At 41.1% G+C, this 20,264-nt stretch overlaps 1 protein-coding gene across 4 annotated transcripts in view; it reads left to right on the forward strand.

Annotated features, from left to right (window-relative positions):
- The window catches only part of NRP1 (neuropilin 1), a 149,130-nt gene that overhangs the window by 30,242 nt on the left and 98,624 nt on the right, over nucleotides 1-20,264 (forward strand). The gene's annotated exons all lie outside the window — the stretch shown is intronic.

Here is a 20,264-nt window from a genome sequence, read left to right on the forward strand (position 1 = left end):
TGTGTGTGTTTTCCGATTCTTGTTCTTGTTTTCTTTTTGGCTGCTCCACGGCTTAGTTGCCATGTGTGGTATCTAATTTCCTGACCAGGGATGGAACCCGGGCCCCCTGCATTGGGAGCGTGGGGTCTTAGCCACTGGACCACCAGGGAGGTCCCATCACTAGCTGCTAGTTTGAACAGAAGTCTAGGCCGATTCCTTTGGCTGTGAAGAGGGTGTGGGCACTCAGGCACCTGGGTACTGTGACCGTGGCAGTTTGCCTGGAAGGAGAGGGTGGCAAGCTCAGAAAGTGAATTTCTTTCAAAAGTGACTTTTCCAGGTCACACAGGTCATCTTGTTTGGTTTCCACAGAAGAGCATTTAGCAACGGGGAGTTCGGGTAGGAAACTGACAGGAGGCCCAGGGATCCCCCCAAAGTTCTGCAGCTGCTCTCAAGGCAGTCAGGACAATGCTCAACCAAGCACATCCCTCAGAATCAACTACCTACAGCAAGTTTTACAGAATATCCGAAACTGGTCCCTGCCTTAGACATCCTGAACTACGATCCTAGGGATGGTGCTCTGCAAGGACCAGAGACAATTCTGTCCTGAGGCCCCAGTCTCAGCATCCAGGCCTTCTGGTCCAAAGGCTGCCATGCTGAGCAAGTCTGCAGGCCTGGTGGACTTCTGCTCGGAGAGCTAGTGACCGGAAGAAAGGGTGGTCCCAGTGGGGAAGGGCAGGTCTTCCGTGGTGGGGCTGAGACAGAGCTGACATCCTGGTGGAAGGAATAAGGTGTGGCTTCAACAGCCCTATCCTGGGATCACCACTTACTCTATGGCCTTGGGTTTACCCAGTGGAACCTCATTAGGCCTCCTTGCTCTGAACTATGAAGTCGACCTACAAATAGTACCTTGTGGTGTTATTGGTTATAAAATGAGATTGTGGAGGAAAAGTACATGGTTAGTTTCCTGGTACAAGTCTGTGTTCATGAGGAGTAGGCAGTAGAAGTTATGGTGATGGTGGTGGTAGAGTGTTTAGATTAGTGGGAAGAATACGGAGCGTACATTCTAACATTGTGCCAGCCTAACTTAGAAGGGTAACAGCTGCAATTCATATTATGTCTCTGTGTGCCTGGTGGTGGGTGTGTATGATGTTTAATCCTCACAAGCACCCCGCAAGACATTCTCATACTCGTTTTACTAAAGAGGAAGCCAAGTGTAAAAAGGTTCTAAGATCCACCTAGGGACTTGCCTGGTGGTCCAGTGGTTAAGACTTTGCCTTCCAATACAGGGGATGCGAGTTCCATCCCTGGTTGGGGAACTAAGATCCCACATGCCTCATGGCCAAAAAGCCAAAACATAAAACATAAGCAGTCTTGTTGTAACAAATTCAATAAAGTCTCTTAAAGAAAAATGTACAGAACTTTTTTTTTCTGTTCTAAGACTATTAGAACTCGAGGCGGCAGATGAGTTTGAAGCCAGATCCTTCTAATGCCAAACCACAGCCTGTATGAAGCCTGACCAGATGCTTGGTTGGGGGACGTCGTGTTCCCCAGCCAGCCAATCGGAGGATATACAGTCCCTGTCGGCATGACTAGTTATGAGTGTGGTTATTTCCTGAGCGGTAACTGAAAAGCACTTGGGATCTGGGGAATTCAGATTAGATCGTGAAATGGTCCCTTCTACTGTGAGGCTGAAAATTCACGAGGTGTTTGTCAGGGTCAAGAGTGGCTGTGAACACACAGAAGCAGCTCTTTCAGATCCTAGGAGCTGTCAGCCTGTGTGGTCAGGGCCCACCTGCATATCTGAGTGCCCAGCAGGTGAGTTCTGATCATCTGGGGTAGAGATAACTGACCGTGACTTTCACAGGCCACTCCTGGGACCAGTTCTGCAAACCAGCTCTCTTGCAAGTTCCCTTTCACCAACTGAAAAAAATCTCTTCGGGGGATCCCAAGATCTTGAAAGTCCTCACTTGGCTCCATAAAAACATGTGTATTTCATGCCTGCCAAAATGAGTGTGATTAACAGAAAAATGAATTTCAACTGTGAACTGAAGTTGATAAGTGTATTATTAACAGGAAAATATTGGAGTTATTTTCAAGAATAATGTAACACTTAGACATTTTTTCTTAGAGTGGCATCTGATAGTCTGATTTTCTAGCACCACAAGGCCAAGCCTCTGTACTGTAGGATCTCAGTGAGTCAACACCAGGGTGGATCTCTGTTTTCCCCTCCCCGCCGCCCCTAGTATCCTCAGAGTCTGTCTAATTTAGGACAGATAATCCTATGTTTAAGCCCCAAGTGTCTGAAGGCAGAGGAGTTTCCTGAGGACAAGATATAGTTTGACTCCATGAGATATAAGGGAGGAAGTAAAATTTGCAGAGGCCCCAGCAATATGGCAGAATCCTTATTTATATTCGATGTAAATCTAAAGAAACTGAGAAATTCATAGCAAACGGCTCCTAAAAACAGCCTTGGGAAGAAACTTGTTTAATTTAGATTTACAGATGAACTAGTCTCCCCTTAAAAGTGTGCTGCTGATTATAGTAAGACACACAGCCAGCTCATGGCCTTAAGTAAATTTGCCATAAATTATTTGGCATCACTAGAGATGAGAATGTTTAGTGTTTGTTTTTCTGTTACAGTTTGTGTCAACCTTCAATTTGTCATTTGTATTAATTTGTAGAGTATTTGCAGTTATGCTGCAAATATAGAAATTGCGCTGCACTAAAGACTTTATTTATTTTTTTATTTTTTAAATTTTAAAATCTTTAATTCTTACATGCGTTCCCAAACATGAACCCCCCTCCCACCTCCCTCCCCATAACATCTCTCTGGGTCATCCCCATGCACCAGCTCCAAGCATGCTGTATCCTGCATCAGACATAGACTGGCGATTCAATTCTTACATGATAGTATACATGTTAGAATGCCATTCTCCCAAATCATCCCACCCTCTCCCTCTCCCTCTGAGTCCAAAAGTCCATTATACACAGCTGTGTCTCTTTCCCTGTCTTGCATACAGGGTCGTCATTGCCATCTTCCTAAATTCCATATATATGTGTTAGTATACTGTATTGGTGTTTTTCTTTCTGGCTTACTTCACTCTGTATAATCGGCTCCAGTTTCATCCATCTCATCAGAACTGATTCAAATGAATTCTTTTTAACGGCTGAGTAATACTCCATTGTGTATATGTACCACAGCTTTCTTATCCATTCATCTGCTGATGGACATCTAGGTTGTTTCCATGTCCTAGCTATTATAAACAGTGCTGCGATGAACATTGGGGTACATGTGTCTCTTTCAATTCTGGTTTCCTCGGTGTGTATGCCCAGAAGTGGGATTGCTTTAAATTGGATTATTAGGTGTGAAAGTGAAAGTTGCTCAATCGTGTACAACTCTTTGTGACCCCGTGGACTATACAGTTCATGGAATTCTCCAGGCCAGAATACTGGCGTGGGTAGCCTTTCCCTTCTCCAGGGGATCTTCCCAACCCAGGGATTGAACCCAGGTCTCCTACATTGCGGGCGGATTCTTTACCAGCTGAGCCACAAGGGATTATTAGGACTGAGATGCTAATCCCATCTGGGCTCTGGTGATGCCATCCATTTCAGGGAGCCCACTGCCTGGCCTGAACGAGCATTGGCCGGACAGCCTTTGGTCGGTTTCCATTCCACCCCACCAGCTCTAGAGTGAGGGCGGTCCCTTGTCCCTCCCCTGGGTGAGGCGGCAATTACTGCTGGAGATCAACCCTCCCCGGCTCTCTCATTCGCATCCAGGCCTTCTAGGGGTCCAGAGACGTCTCGTCCTTCTCCTCCAAGAACAAGGCAGTTTGGAGATTTCCAGCTGGCTCGGGGCTGGCTTCTGTATAAGAAGTAGGATTAAGATGAAAAGAGCCTTTTTTCATGAGTCCACTTAGAGCCACTAAGAGGAAAAGGAGACCGAGAGTTCCAGAACAATCAAACTTAGTAGAGAGGTCAGTGGGCCAGGAAGGCAGCCTGGCTTCAAACAGATCTTCCTGTCTGTCTGTGGGTTCCTGCCTGAGGATAAAACTGAAAGAAAAGAAAAGTGTTTTCAAAATTTAAGAATCTATTGATCCCTTTTACAGAAAAGCATGTCCACAGAACTTCTGCACTGAAAACTATTTTATTATCATCTTACTTAATCTACATATCGTCCAAATTTATCCATCTTTTATTTATGTTTAATGTCCCCATAGAATAGAGCAATGAAAGTTTACACATTTGTCCCAACAAAACTGCAAAACGTGAACACTCAGATAACAACCTCAATTTGATGTAATGAATGATGGCATTTGGTAGAAACAAAATCCCTTTTATTGGGTAATATAATAATGGTAGGATGTCTTTGCAATTTTATGCTTTACTTGTTATTAACTTAATTTCCTCGAGTTTCAGCATGATGGAAAACCCTTTTAGCCATTTTCATGGTCTTTGCTGGTTTTTAAATTTTTTTTATTGTTTGTTTTACCCACTGATAGCTTAAATTAATGGTCTATTAATCATGAATTAATTTAATGGTGTACCCCCAGAATATCACGTTGGAAAAAACTCTTTTAATGAAAGAGTTCTTTTAATGAAAAGTTCTACACTGCCTATTTATGTCTAGAGTTACTGTGGATTAACTATGGCTTATTGATTTCCCAGTGAGAGGCACCATAGTGTGTGTCAATCCCTCAGTCATATCCGACTCTTTCTGCCCCCATGGACTGTAGCCCGCCAGGCTCTTCTGTCCATGGAATTCTCCAGGCAAGAATACTCGAGTGGGTTGCCATTTCCTTCTCCAGGGGATGCGACCCAGGGACTGAACCTGTATCTCCTGCATTGCAGGCAGATTTTTTTTACTGAGTCACCAGGGAAACCCAGAGGCACCGTGCATTCTGGTTTTTTTAGAGTTCAGCTCTGTGTTACTCCTGAGTTTTCACGACATGAGTCCCTCTCCCTCCACTGTGTCTTTGTCCACACAGGGAGCTTTCCTGTGGCTGCACTTGGCATGCGCTGAATCATAAACACAAATACTCATGTGCCTGCAAAAACACATGGCAGTATTCCTTATATGGTCGTGAATGAGGATATGTTTGGCTTGTGCTTTTTAAAAAGATAATCATCGAAAGGAAAACCTACCATTTCTAAATTCTTTTATAACTCTCTTGACACTTGAAGAATGACCAGTCTGAGATCCACTGCCCACATCTGACATATTAGAGATGGTATCAGAGCAAGTCAGAGGCTCTGGGCCATGACCAGTGGCTATGATGGAACCAGAACACAGCATGACTGTTTTGAATCGGGGTGTGTTGGTGATGGAAAGGGCCTTGGAGATCTTCCAGGGCAAAGCCCTTTGGGTGCAGATGAGAAAACAAAGGCCCAGAGAGGTCAGGTGACTCACCCGGCATTACCCAGCTGTTCAGCAGCAGAGTTTGACTTACAACTCTGCCTTCCTGTTTCCTTGGTCAAAGCCATACCCATCACAGTTGCTTGCTCTGGGCAGCTTAGTGGATGAATAGCTATGACACTGAGGAAGTAGTCCTTATTTAATGTTGTTATTATTGCTTAGATATGAAACAGATGTTAGTTTACTCCCAGGTTCATGTATATAGTGTGAACCTGTTATGATTTTATCAATCCAATAAGGGCATATTACTTCTTTTCTTCCTCATTAACTTTCAACTACTTACTCTTCTGGCCCGTTGTGTCTCTTGGCATAATTACTAGAAATGGGTTTTACTGAAGCAGCATTGAATATGTGCGTGTGTGCGTGCGCACGTGTGTGTTTGTGTCTGTGTGTGCTGTTAGTAGATGTCAAGCATTCTTCTTTCAAAGATAATGGATGTGTTTTCTGTTTTCTCCCCTTTGCTGAATGCTGACAGAATGTGTTTTAATAATTGGCAAGAGAGAATTCAGAATTCAGCACAAACTGCTGCAACTGCTGGTCGTGTGACCTGTGGGCCACATCACTTACCAGGGTCTCTGCTTTCTTATTCGAAACATTTAGGGGTCAGAGAAGATGCCCTCCAAATTCCCTTCTGTAATTCTGGTTCATGATAGTTGTCTTTGTTTCTAACACAATGAAATGAATTGTGTGTGGTTAAATATACCATCACCATTGTAAAGACGCAGCAGTGCAAACAGGTTGTAAAATTCTAAGGAAGCACTTTGTTTCTGTTTTGCTCTGCGCTGGATGCCAAGATAGCAACTGAAGATGTTACAATTCAAGTTAACTGGACCAAAAACATACCAGGAAAGGAAAAGGCTGGAGAAAGTCCCTGTCCTGATTACTGTGTTAAAGCTAGTATTTTATAAGCATTTCTTTATCTTGTCTGAAAAGAAATAGAGAACTTAAGTATTCTGGGATAAAAAATAGCTTATGTTATTTAAGTATATGTGCATATGTGCATTTAAATAAATTGGAGAAACAGGAGAAGAAATGGTATGAAAATAAAATAAGGCAGATTGGAATTGTCTCATAAAATTTGCTTTAAAAAAGTCAGGGTTATGGAATATAGGACTGGGTTATGAAAAACAGAATCCTACCAACTCTTGCTTGTTGACCTTTTGGTTTCTCTAGCATATTCCTGAACAATAAGCAAAGTGATTTTAAGAATCTTCACTCAAACAATATACATTTTCAAGGGCTCTGATGGACTGGGTTAATCCTTAACTACAAATAAGATCAAGCAGAAAGCAAGTTTTCTATGTCTGTACCAGGGAAGCTGTGGACTTTCTTCCTTCAAACAGAGACAAGTCTGCTCACCTGCGTAAACTGGATTAGGCTGTAAATGAACGTCAAACCCTTCCAAGTCCTTCGATGTTTTGATTCTCACCAAAACGTTCAGACACTTGCCTCTGAGGTTCTGTGTGAATGTCAGCAGAGTGGCACAGACATAGAAAACTTGCTTCCTGCTTGACCTTATTTGTAGTTAAGGATTAACCCAGTCCATCAGAGCCCTTGAAAATATATATTGTTTGAGTGAAGATTCTTAAAATCACTTCGTTTATTGTTCAGGAATATGCTAGAGAAACCAAAAGCTCGAAGACCAAGAGTTGATAGGATTCTGCTTTTCATGAAAAATTAGGAAAGAAGAAAATCCATAGAGAACGTTTGCATTCTTAACCAACAGAAGTGGGAAAACATGTTTGTTATCTCTGTGGGAAAAGTACTAGATAAGGTGTCAGAAGACTTGAGTTTTTTTTTTTCTTTAACTTTTAATTTTATATTGGAGTATGGTTGATTAACAATGTTGTGATAGCTTCAGGTGGACAGCAAAGAGACTCAGTCATTCATATTTATGTATCCGTTTTCCCCCAAACTCTCCTCCCATCCAGACTGCAACATAACATTTGACAGAGTTCCACCTGCTACACAGTTAGGTCCTTGTTGTTTATCCATTTTAAAGACAGAAGACTTGAGTCTTTTGACATTAAAACTAATGCTGTGATTGTGGGAATTCAACTTCTCTGCATCTCCATTCCTGTGTTTAACATAAAGAAATGGAACCAGTTCATTTCATTTCAACTTCAGACTTGCTTGTACATAACTGCCTTTATTAAAATGTACAGACCTTCTCAGTTGTGTCCCCATTTCATTAATTCCCTGCTTCCAGGAAACATTTTGTAAACATGTTTTAAATGTTCATGGTCAACGAATTTGCAGACTCTTTTGAGTTTTTTCTAGCATTCTTGCTGACATTCTCTCTTTTGGAAACTGTGTATTTGGTCCACTCTCTGTGTTCCCCACTAATTTCTCACTGCTCTCCAGGTCTCCACAACACACTTCTTTCTGTTCAGTGACTCGCTGTGGTTGCTGTTGTTCACAGTTGTCTGGAAAAGTCTTGTCTCCAAATTACTGTGGCTTTCTTTTTTTCTTGCCCTCAAGCAACTGATGATGGGAGACTATGTGTGTGTTTCTGTTCTCCAGGGTCAGAGCTGGCTGGGGCGTAAAATTCTTAACCATCCAGTTTAATCCAAATGCACTGAATCACAAAAGTAAATGCAAACCGTGGGCTGCATATCAGGGAGATTATGTAAGTGAAATTAATTTTTAGAACTAGATTGCTTTCGTTAAGCCTGGAATCTTAATGTGGGCCCACAAAAGTGTCCCAGCAGCTTACCAAGGAGCTTGAGACTTTATTATTGCCCAGATAATAACTGAAAAATTTGAACTTTGCAGTTTTATAGATCAGTTTGTATCTAAAAAGCAGGCGGTTTTTAAGAGCACCGAATAAAGGTTGCTTTCTGCAGACACCTGCAGCGTGACTATTTGTAAAAGTACCCAATCATTTGTCCCCTTCTAAAAGTGCTATTGGCATAAGAGGACTGGGTATTTAATCCATAACCCACCATACACTGCACCCCATGGTGGCAAAGCACACACAGAGCCAGAAGAAAGAAATCAAGAAAGCATTAAAAATGTCAGGCCACAAGACCATGTTTAAATGATTAGGTGAGACGCCGTCTTGGTTTAACAATGGCCGGGCACACCTCGGGGGCCTGACCTCCCCCACTTGCTCTGTTTTGATGGGTTATTGCAATCTGTTCTGAAATTGAATTTCAGTTTGTTTCAATAGCATTTTGCAGTAAATAGGAGTGACTGTGGTATCTCATTTGTGAATCTTGATGTAATAATCAGAGGTAATTGAAGCATGCACAAGCCACAGAGACTTATGACATGTTTTTAAACAAGTATTGACTGATATGAAACTAATTTAACAAAAACTGGAAATCGGACTCCACAGAAAATGCGTGCACAGAATTCAGAGTCTGTTGAAACTGCACCAACTTTGGTTTAAAAAATGGCATGTTCAAGTTCCCTTACCTTTCCTGAAGGAGTTTGGGTGCAAGTTACTGACAGGCAAGGCTGTGACTCTGGAACTCGGGCTAATCACCTGCCCACTAGAGTTAATCATTTGCCAGTCCTGGGGTTTGGGGTAACCCGTCCTTTTCCTGTCATCTCTGCCTGCCTCGGCGCCTCCCATGAATAAGAAAACCTCTTGGAAAGGGAAGCAAGCACACAAAGTTAGCTCCAAATGGCAACGTTCTGTGTAAACTAGCACAGATTTGGAATCTTTTTATTTGTAAACTAATCTTCTTAGATAAGATTGTTCTGTATTTGTGCATACACTAATATATGTGCGTATAGACATATTCCATTTGGCATTACATATATGCTCACTGACAAAGTGCCTACTGGCCTTATATTCCATTTTGATGCAAGTCTGAGTCTAAAAAGGAGGAATGCAAGAACAAAACCTGTAATTTACATCTCTAAGCTGAATAACAGAGATAACCAGAGCAGGGTGCACAATTCCCCTTAGGCTCTGGATTTCAAGAGGGGTGAAATGCATTTGAGGACAATAATTTGAAATTCAAATGATGAAAAGAAATAGTGCAAAATGCTTCCACAGATACTGACCTTGAAAACAAACGTAAATTAGTAGAATGAATTGTGTGTCATGCGCTCCAAAGATCAGTATAAAAATAAAGCCTATGAAACCTTGCGATGCTTGTCCCTTGACTGAAGGAGGCAGAAGACAGTGGTGATACAGGAGGGAACGTAACAGAGAGAAAATAATGAACAGCGTCATTAGGCAAAACTTAGCATTTGTATGCATTTGTAACACATACTAATATCCACTGGATTGGAGACTTGATGTGGAGCAAATTTCTTTAAAATGGAGTGAATTACAGCCTCTTAATGTACAGTTCAAAGTGCATAAATGTCACCATCATCCGTAACATGACCAGGGATGGCAGAAAAGATGCAATCTCAACACTGTAGTTTTCTAAGTAGAAATTTTGAGGACATGGACCTCATTAGAACCATCATTCCACCTGCGGAAACCGAAACGAGTAGGCTTGACAAAAGCATCTAGGGATTTATAGACGTAATACCTATTATCACTAATAGGAGTTGGGCTTCTAAGTCCCAGAACGTCTAGTTGAGGCTATGCCCCTAAGTATTTGGTGCTTTCTTCCAAAGAGCGGTGGTTGTCATGATGGCTGTTTTAATAAGGTTTAATGTAATTGGAACAAAAGCAGAACATAGCTCCTTGAGTTTTCCCAAAAGCGATTGACGGTGTTTGTCGAAAAAAATTTAGAAAGTGTAAGGTGATTTTTTTAAAAATCTATTTACTAAACAGTGTAGAAGATTGTGTTTAAATATCAATGATGTCAATGTAGGAGCACAAAATAGAGGTTATGCTATGTTTGTTCTAGTTTTTTCTTGTTTGTTCAGTTTCTCAATGTGTTAACTTATTTCCAAGGAAACCGTTTTTGTTTCTGACTCTCACAAAAATCCAAGATAAATAGAGCAACATATTTTCTACCTACGAGAAGTATAATCTTATCAGAGAAATGGATAAGACATGGTAACACCTAAAAAAATGATTCTAGCTCAACATTGAGCAAATCTATAATTATCAGTCTGTAGTAACTCAGGGCTCCATAAATTTAAGGGGGGGAAACACTTACAGGCAATTGAATCTAAGAAAAACTTCACAGAAAAGTGAACCTTGAGTTGGGCTTTGAAAGAATGGAGTTTGGATTGGCAGAAAAAGGAAAAGGGAAACTCCTAAGGAAGAGATGCCAGAAGAATTCTGTGCAGTTATCCTTAGATGGGGGACATCAGGGCAGTTGTCCCTGATTTTCAAAGAGCTAACACTTGAAATTCTCCTGGAAGCACAGTGGTCAATAATACACCTTCCAAGGCAGGGATCATGGGTTCGATCCCTGATCAGGCTAAGTCCCACATGCCTCAGGGCCAAAAATCCAAAACATTAAAAAAAAAAGAAGAAGAAGAAGCAATATTGTTAACAAATACAAAGTAAAGACTTTAAAAATGTTCCACATCTTTAAAAAAAAAAAAAAGCTAATACTAAGAGACATAGTAGAGACCCTGGAACTAGCCAGGGCAAAGCTCCTTCAGTTTGTACCTTAAAATGAAAACCCTGCAGCTAGTACCTGGACTTGCATTTGACCTCCAAGTCACCCTTACTAATTTTGTTTTTACTCTTCCATTTATCTACTAGGATTCACATCATATCTTTTAACTTTTTAAAGACCATTATCAAAAGTCATGTTAACTAGGTTTTGTTGTCGTTCAGTCGCTAAATTGTGTTCAACTCTTTGCAACCCCACGGGCTGCAGTACACCAGGCTTCCCTGTCCTTCACTATCTCCCAGAGTTTGCTCACACTCATGTCCATTGAGTTGATGATGCCATCCAACCATCTCATCTTCTGTTGGCCCCTTCTCCTCCTGCCCTCCATCTTTTCCAACATCAGGGTCTTTTCCAATGAGTCGGCTCTTTGCATCAGGTGGTCAAAATATTGAAGCTTTAACTTCAGCGTCAGTCTTTCCAATGAATACTCAAGATTGATTTCCTTTAGGATTGACTGGTTTAATCTCTTTGCTGTCCAAGGGACTCTCAAGAGTCTTCTCTGGCACAAGAGTTCAAAAGCATCAATTCTTCAGTGCTCAGCCTTCTTTATGGTCCAACTCTCACATCCTTCCATGACTACTGGAAAAACCACAGCTTTAACTATATGAACCTTTGTCAGCAAAGTGATATCTAAACCACGTTTAGATACTGGTTTTTTAACGTCCAGTTTAGAGCAAGCAGGAAATGCAGTGTTTTGTTTGTAGCCCCAGCACAGTCTGGGCTTGTCCTCTCCCTGAGATAACCTTGCCGCTGTGAAAGAGAAGAGCATGGTCTGGAGGCTGAGGAAGACACGCTGTTGTAGAGATGGCCTCTGATTATCTTCCCCTGGTACAACTTCTGTTTCTTTTAGCTCCCCTACACCATCATGCTGTTGGTTCCCCTCTTGTCCCTGAACTTGCTGCCTGGACCCCCACTCAGACTCTGGACTCCATTCTGCGTGCTCAGTGTGACTCTGGGTGAACCACTCAGAAGTTACTTCGCTCAATTCACTAGTGAATTCAGCAATGAATCTCCTGTGAAACCAGTGGTTTGACAAAATCAACCGGCTGGTCTAGGAGTGATGTAGACTTGTTGGCAGTAAGGACATGCCACAGGATTCTACTGGCTCACTTTTCAAGCCTGTACCATAAGGACAAGCATTTTAAAAAGCCTTCTCAGCCTTTCAGAAAAGAGTGCTACACATATATAAGCTATTACTACTTTTTTCACCCAACATTTTATATATATAATTATAAGCTATTACTACTTTTTTCACCAAAACTTTTGTATATATAAGCTATTTATAAGCTCATATATAAATGTAAGCTATTACTACTTTTTCCACCAAAATTATATATATAATATATGTAAATATATAATTTCATGCATGTTAAGAATACTTTTCTTCTTAATTTTAAAACCTAATGGGAGTAAAAATAAAAGCTTTTGCTAATGGTCTCCTATTTGTATGGAAAATTTCCATTGAAGAGATCAATATTGTTACTTATCAGACATTTACCCAGCCTGTGTTTGACATGTCTATCACCCATTAAGGGGAAAGTATGTTTGAAGACACTGGATTTTAAAGAAGAAAAATTAGAGAAACTTCAAGTTGAAGTTATTATGTTTCAAGACTGCCGAGCCCAACATTACTTCTGCTTTAGTAGCATTTGAACTGTTATTAACCTGTGTTTCTGAGTGTGCATTCGTCAGTGAATAATTAGGGAGAAATTCAGTAGTAAGTCAGTGATAGAAAGGACATTTGACTTCCAAATTTACAAAAGCCTACTTTAAGGTTTGAAATATTATGAAGGCTGTGTGTGTGCTTAATTAGTGAAAATGGGTATTTTGTTTCCGTCGGGGAAGGAGAATAAATGTCCTGGATTAGCGACATTTTTACAATGCAGTAATAGTCTTACTATATCACACACATGCAAAGATGTTAAAGGGACTATCGGCTGGCATGAAATTATACACTATTTTGAAGAGGGAGGCAGTAAGAGAAAATTCAGCATTGAAAGTTAGCAGTTACAAGAATAGGAATGTTCTCTGTCCAGAATTTGGAGTTTGGGGCTGGCATACTTAGACTGTAAAAGAAAACTCAGCAGAATAAATTAAATGTTTTCTTTAGCATCAGAAAGCCAACCCTCAAAGTCGATGTGGGAAATGCTTGTGTTAAATTGACATCCAGGCGTCCCTTTGTCCTCTGATTCCATCCACAGCGGATTCCTGGACCCACCCTCCTTGTTCTCTATGTCTTCCTGGATTCTTGCTCCCCAGGGCTGGTTTTTTATTTATGGGACAAGACCTCCTAACTCTTGATAGCCTAGTTCAAAACCAATAAGAAGGGCAGAGGCTGGAGCATGTGGAGTAGAGGGAGTAGGAAGGCAGAGAAGGTTCTGGAAAGAGAGGACGATAGACATCTAGCCCTTCCCCCATCCTGCCCTTCCTGACACAGACACCACCCCAGGTCCCCAAAATTCAGTTACAGAACCTTTCAAATGGATACACGCTTTCAAACCGCTCAGCATCCCTGGTTTGCTAAAATAGTATCTTGGCAGCCTTCTAGCAATTAGACAAGTGATTTCCACACTTATCTGTGTTTTGCTTGGTTTTTTGGTGTGTCAGTCTAATAAATGAATTCTTTAAATTTTTCTCTTCTTACAATACCAACAGAGTTAGAGTCAAGGGGTATAACGGTTATGCTCAGAGAGCCGCAAGGCTGTCATGTGAAAGAGGAACTAAATGTGGTCTTGAGGATCAATGAGTGGAAATCACATTAAGTACTGAAGAAACATTTATTGAGGGAATGGATCTGAGGCAAAGTCAGGAAGACTGGGGAGCCTCGCCAGGCACTAAAGATGTGCTGAGCTCCCTGCCTGGACTCTGTGTGTTTCCTCTTCCTGTTGTTTTTTGAACAAAGCTGAGCAATCCCTCTGTGGAACTCTCAAATTAAAAGTAGACCTTGATGATCACAGTAATCGTTTTCATCATCTCTTAAAAAGTGAGATGCAAGGATTTGTCTTTCACCATAACACAGTAGAAAGTTCTGGTTCTTCTGCTAACTAGATTTGAGATATTCAGTTCCTTCAGTGTTCTGGGCTTCAATTTTCTCATCTATAAAATATGATATTGCTTCCTTATCCCTTAGATCTCTTTCCATGGTAAAGTTCTGGTAGTTCCATTCATATGTGTGTTAGCTGCTCCGCCGTGTCCAGCTCTTTGCAACCCCATGGACTGTAGCCCCCTGGGCTGCTCTGTCGGTGGAATTCTCCAAGCAAGGATACTGGAGTGGGTGGCCATTCCTTTCTCCAGGGGATCTTCCCCACCCAGGGATCAAACCCAGGTCTCCTACATTGCAGGCAGATTCTTTACCGTCTGAGCCATCAGGGAAGCCAGTCCTATTCATGGTATTCACCTTAACATCAGCTAGGTAGTAAAACCAGTGTGTTCCTGATTCCTGTGCTCAGAGACAGACACTGCAGTCAGCCATGCCCTGTGATTCAGCCCCTTTTTACCAAGTATAGACTCGGTCTTACATGGAGCACCGTATTTCTTTATTTTAAAACTGTTGCTAAAACAGTTTCTCAAATCACTGATTCAAACTAAACTTCTAACATGTAAGGCAGAATGGGAGAAGGAATTAAGCTGCCAAATTTATCTCCGTCTTCTCAAATTTATATCATCATTTACAAAGTTGATTCCCTCCCTGGATTCTTTTTTTTTTTTTTTAATATCTGACCTGTGGCTAGTGCAAGGTAAGTGACTTTTCAAAATAAGATGTAGAAAATACTTCCTTTTCAACACTAGTTCCACCTGTATTATATAATAAAAGGGTCTTATGATCAATGAGATTGGTATATGTTGGGTTAAACCAAGTTAAATCAACATTTCATGCTCATGGGACTTCTCAGAGCCTTTATACTGACACAAATTATGGATATTCACAAAAGGAACATTGTGACGTGCAGCATTCCCAAATGATTTGGGGGGGAAACATTTTTTTTTCATGAAGCATTTCATAAGACTGGTGCTCTGAGGGACACATTTGGGACCAGTTTGCTATGATTCCTGCTTTCTACATTTTTTTTAAAAAAACCAAACAGCAGATTGCAAAATGATGAGAATGCTAATGATATGATCTAGGTAATTTGCTATTATCAGAGGAAAAAGCAATCAGAATTAATGAAATATCTGAAATATGAGGTATTTTTTAAACTTTGATTTTCTTGTTCATTGTGGATTTTTTTTTTTGTTCAGTCTTTATTTATTTATTTTTTGGGGGGGGGTTCAATTTGTGTAATACGGGCTATTAGCTACCCAACCAGGGACTGAACCTCTGCCCCTGCAGTGGAAGTAGGGATTCTTAACTACTGGACTTCTAGGGAAGTCCCTGAAATATGGGGTATTTTTAAAGTAATATAACAGCTTCAAGAACTGCCATGTTTTGAATGTTTTCCCTAAAAAGATTCTCAAAGGATCTGTTTTATTGTATATTTGTAAGTGAACACTTATTTGCCCCAAAATCAAGAACTTAAATGCTGGAAAACTGACTTATTCTTATTTCTCCCTGTAACCATATGCTATCAATTCTCTTAATAAACTTTTATTCATAGATAGAGCTGTGAATTTTAGCCCTTTACATTAAATGCGTTCAAAGAAATTAGGCTGTTAACGGAATAAAAATTTAAATCATTTTATGTATTCTGGTTTTCAGTGAAAAAAAAAAATCTTTCCTTTTGAAACAATTAGAGGAAGAAAGGTGGAGGACAGGCTTCTTTCTTCTTTGCTTACCTGTCTTGTTTTTACAGCTGAATCTTTAGTATTATCAAGGGGAACATTTTATACCAGTCTCTAGCTTGTGCTGTGCTTAAGAGAAGCTTATGTTTGGAAATGCTCCCTTTATGCGACGTTTTATTTTACCTAGCTTGACCATATTCTCTTTTCCTTTCTGTTAAGCTTACCATAAAGATATTTGGGGGCTGGGGAGTAGTTGAGATGGTAGGATGAGGGCCATATGATCTCCTGCTTGGGTTAAATCCATGCTCCAACCACAGAGCCATTTCTGTGAGCTGACCCTTTATGTGGTCATATGGTTAAACTTAGCAAGACGGTGCTTCTGCTCTTTGGCTACCCGTAAAGTTTATGGCCACTGCTTGCCTTTCTTCTAAACACACAATTACTCCTCAAGGTCCGTATAAATCATGAGGCCACCTAGGTCATTAAAATCCTCTCCTGTCTCTGTGAACTTGTTCATAACTCAGAGATAGTTAAAAGCTTGCTTTACACCAATTAATTATTCAGTCTGTAAAGCGAATCAGTGATAAGAAAAGAAGATTGTGTAAACTAATGTTTAGGCCAATAACCAATGATTCTCTTCATATTTTGGTCTGTAGCCAGTTTGTATGTTTTAATACAGACAGAAACCCTCAGTGACATTTGAAGTATTTTATGTCCACATTAGACTTCTCTTATAAAAATTATTCCCTGTATCACAAGTTGACTTGTGGTTACAGAATATATCCTAGGTTTGTTAGTATGACTATTAGTAACCCAGTCATCTGCAGTTGAAACATCTGATTTTTGACTTGATAGAATTTTTAATAATGAAAAATTTGAAAAAGAGCCAACACCCTAAGCACAAAAACTTCGGATGCTAAGAATGACTTACAGCAAACAGAATGTTGCTTTCAATAAACATGAGGGATTAAGGAAACTCTGTCTACGACATGATCAATTTTTCTGCTGTGCATTTCATCCTCGCAAAATAAATGCATTGGGCCCGTATCTAAAAGTTTCATGTTTCTTGGCTGTGGTTAGCTTAGGGGTTTGTACTCTTAAGTAAACCTTAAGGGTCTACTGAACAGAATAGCACCATTTTTACTTGGGTCAGTGCCAACTGCCCATCCTAAAACTCAGCTCAACCTTTCTTTTACCACCGGTATATCTAAAAGGACGAAACACCTATCTTTCTCTGAAACCATTTTTTATTCAGCATCTTTTGGTTTCCACTTTTTTTTTAGAAAAAAAATGGGCAGTTGTTATAGAGTCAGGGTCTTCCCCACTCCAGAATAATCTCACCTACCTGGTGCTGAAAATGTTCTACTGTGATTACTGCAAAGAAAGAGAAAAAAAAGCCTTTTAAAAAAATGAATATTTGCCAACTTTAGTTCCTGCAGCTCTGATTAGCAAACTACCTGGATCCCCACTGAATAATTACTAATGAATCAGGAGGATTTTTTTTTTAACTCTTTAAATTAACACATTAGGTCCTATTGTCTAAAACAGAATTATGGCTTTATTTCTTTTTCCAAAGAATTAAAAAGGAAACTTGCAGATTATGACCTTGCTAAACCTTAAGGCAGAGTTGCTGCTTTTCTAGAACTGGAAGTTGCCCCCTGGTGTGTCTCCACCATACCAATTAAGGGGGCTTTTTGAGCAAACTCAGCACAGCATGCCGGCCGCACTAATCCAGTTGCAGATCATTAAATCAGTTGGGTACATCAATGGAAACACTTAATGGATTTAGTGATTTCTTTTAAAAAAAAGTATTGTAATATATATAAATTAGCTTCTTTAACTCCATTATTGACTATGGCTTTAATTGGGATGGCAGAGAATGTGGGAGTTAGGTGGCATCACTGACTCAGTGGTCACGAATTTGAGCAAATGCCAGGAGACAGCGAACGACAGAGGAGCCTGGCATGCTGCAGTCCACGGGGTCTCAAAAATTGGGCACAACTTAGAGACTAAATAATAATAACAACAACAATAGGGGCAAGGCCTACTGTCATTCCAAATAGTATTTTTCAGTTATGTCATCTTCTGAGAGCTAGTCATCTTCTGACGGATAGAGTCCCCCAGGGAGATATTAATAGCAGTAGCCAAGCTTCTGCCCCACCTAGACTACAGCCCGTCTTGAACTGCATACTATATATGATTTGGAAAACAAAGCTGTGCTCCACTTGGTTTTCTGTGCATTTTTCTCTTTGCTCCTTCTGCATTCCAGCCTCATTTGGAAGGGGACATCAGCATGGATTATTTCACTGAGTCCTCCCTCTCATTGTTGCAAGTTAATTATTTTGTCCATTTCTGCAGGTGAGGAACTGAGGCTTACAGCTGTCAGTAAGTGACACTCAGCTAGTCAGTGACAAGAGTGTGAGGACTTGGGTCACAGTCACCCCAGTTTGGCTAATTTGATGGATGGTCAGGCAGGTAGCACCTCCTGCCCCATGGTTCTCTTTGAGACTTTGTTGGAGGTCAAAGATGGGGCACGTCTTAATAGATTAAAGGTGCAGGAGTGAGACCTGAAGCTCAGAGCCCACACCAGAACCCGGTTTTGTTTTTTTGTTGTTTGAATCTCCTTTTTAAATATTTATTCATTTTTTGCTGTGCCAGGTCTTCGTTGCCGCGCACGGGCTTTCTCTAGCTTCGGTGGTCAGAGTCTGCGCTGTAGCTGCGGTGCACGGGTTCCCCATCGCAGCGGCTTCTCTTGTTGCAGCACAAGGCTCAGCAGTTGCGGCACACGGGCTTAGCTGCCCGGCAGCAATGTGGAATCTTCCTGAACCAGGGATCGAACCTGTGTCCCCTGCATTGCCAGGCGGATTCTTCACTGCTGGACCATCAGAGAAGTCCCTGAACCCCGCTTTTTAACACCCCAGTTCTCTCCCCACTTTATCCCCATGAGAAGGCTGAGAGAAGAGGAGCAGAGAGAGGAGAACAGGCTTTATTTAAAACAAACAAACAAAACCCAGAACTTTAGAATTTAAAGTAAATAAGGAGGAAGTAAATGTGTCCAAGACGCCCCCTCTTGTCACTTTTTGATGACTTGACTAGCTATATAAACCCATCTTGAGACAATCCATGAAAGTTAATTCCCTTTTTTTTTTTTAACCCTGAGAACAGTGGAAAGTTGGCAAGAAGTAAAAATTTTCTATGAAATAGGGAGGCGAACAAGTTGTAAATGATGTTAATATCTTCCAGATGGCACCATTTTACTTGGGAACCGAATTTATTGTAATTAAAGGCATGTGAATTTTTCTATAAATACTGAACTTTGCAAGTTTGACACTGGACGACTCCATTACCTCGGAGTTGTTTTAAGGGAGGCGTCCTTGATCTTCCATTTGAAATGCATCTTTGGATTTCATAATCTGAGTTTAACCATAGAGATATTTTCCCATGTGAAGCATTTTTTTTATCTTCTATGCCAATAAATCTTAATTATAAAGTGAGATCCCACAGCAATGAGAAATTCAAACTCCAAACATTTTCTGTTAAAATTATATATATTTTGACCATTCTTTTACACCATGTCTTGAGTTCTTTTATATATTTATTTTTGGATTAAGCTATTATCACTCTTCTGTCTCTAGACATATGTGTTGGACAATTTTGCAGTGTATGTTTTTGCTTCAATCAGAAGCACATGGCTCACTCCAGAAACCTGCTTTCCTTTCTGCAATTGAGGACCGTGGGCTCAGGGCTCCCAAACCAACAGCCAGTGTGGCCTGAGAACCGGCAGGTGGAACCTCTGCCCTATTGTCCCCTTTGAGACTTTAGCTTCCAGCCTTGCTGCAGTTCCCCACCCCTGCCCTTTGTCTTACCCTGGATCTTACTAGCCTTTACCCTTTTAGGGGATGTACATGGACCGTCCCCACTGCTTGAATTTGTGCTGCAGCTTCCAAGCTTCATGTGTCCATCCAGAGCTGGGTCTGGGTAGTAGGCAGAATCCTCAAGCCTGGTTACACACAGCTTCTTCTAGTTACTCAATCATCTGTTAATCTAGGTGCTGCTGTACAAGGATTCTGCAGATTTAATTATGTTGCCAGATCAGATGACCTTGAGAAAGGGAGGTTGTCCTGGGTGAGCCTGGCCTAATCAGGTGAATGCTCACTAAGGACCCATTTTTTCTTGAGGGGTTTTGAAGCATAGGAAGAATCCAGTGTGAGGAAATGTCTCTGTTGCTGGCTTTGAAGCTGGAGAGAGTGGTGTGGCAAGGAAGGCGGGTGGCCCCTGGGATCTGAGAGCAGCCGCTGGCAGCGGGCAAGGAGATGGGGACTGTAGCTCCCTAACTGCAGGAAACTGCCACAGCAATATGAACTGTAATGAAGACACAGAAGTCAAATGAGAAGGTAGCCCTGTGGACTCTTGACTTCTGTCTTATGATGTGCTGAGTCGAAACCCTAGCCAGGCCAGTGTGTGCCTGCATGCTAAGTAGCTTCAGTCATCTGACTCTTTGTAACCTCATGGACCATAGCCTGCCAGGCTCCTCTGTCCATGGGATTCTCCAGGCAAGAATAGTGGAGTGAGTTCCCGTGCCCTCCTCTCGGGGACCTTCCCAACCCAGG

This window comes from Capra hircus, chromosome 13 (genome assembly GCF_001704415.2).
Source record: "Capra hircus breed San Clemente chromosome 13, ASM170441v1, whole genome shotgun sequence".
Classification (NCBI taxonomy): Eukaryota; Metazoa; Chordata; class Mammalia; order Artiodactyla; family Bovidae; genus Capra; species Capra hircus.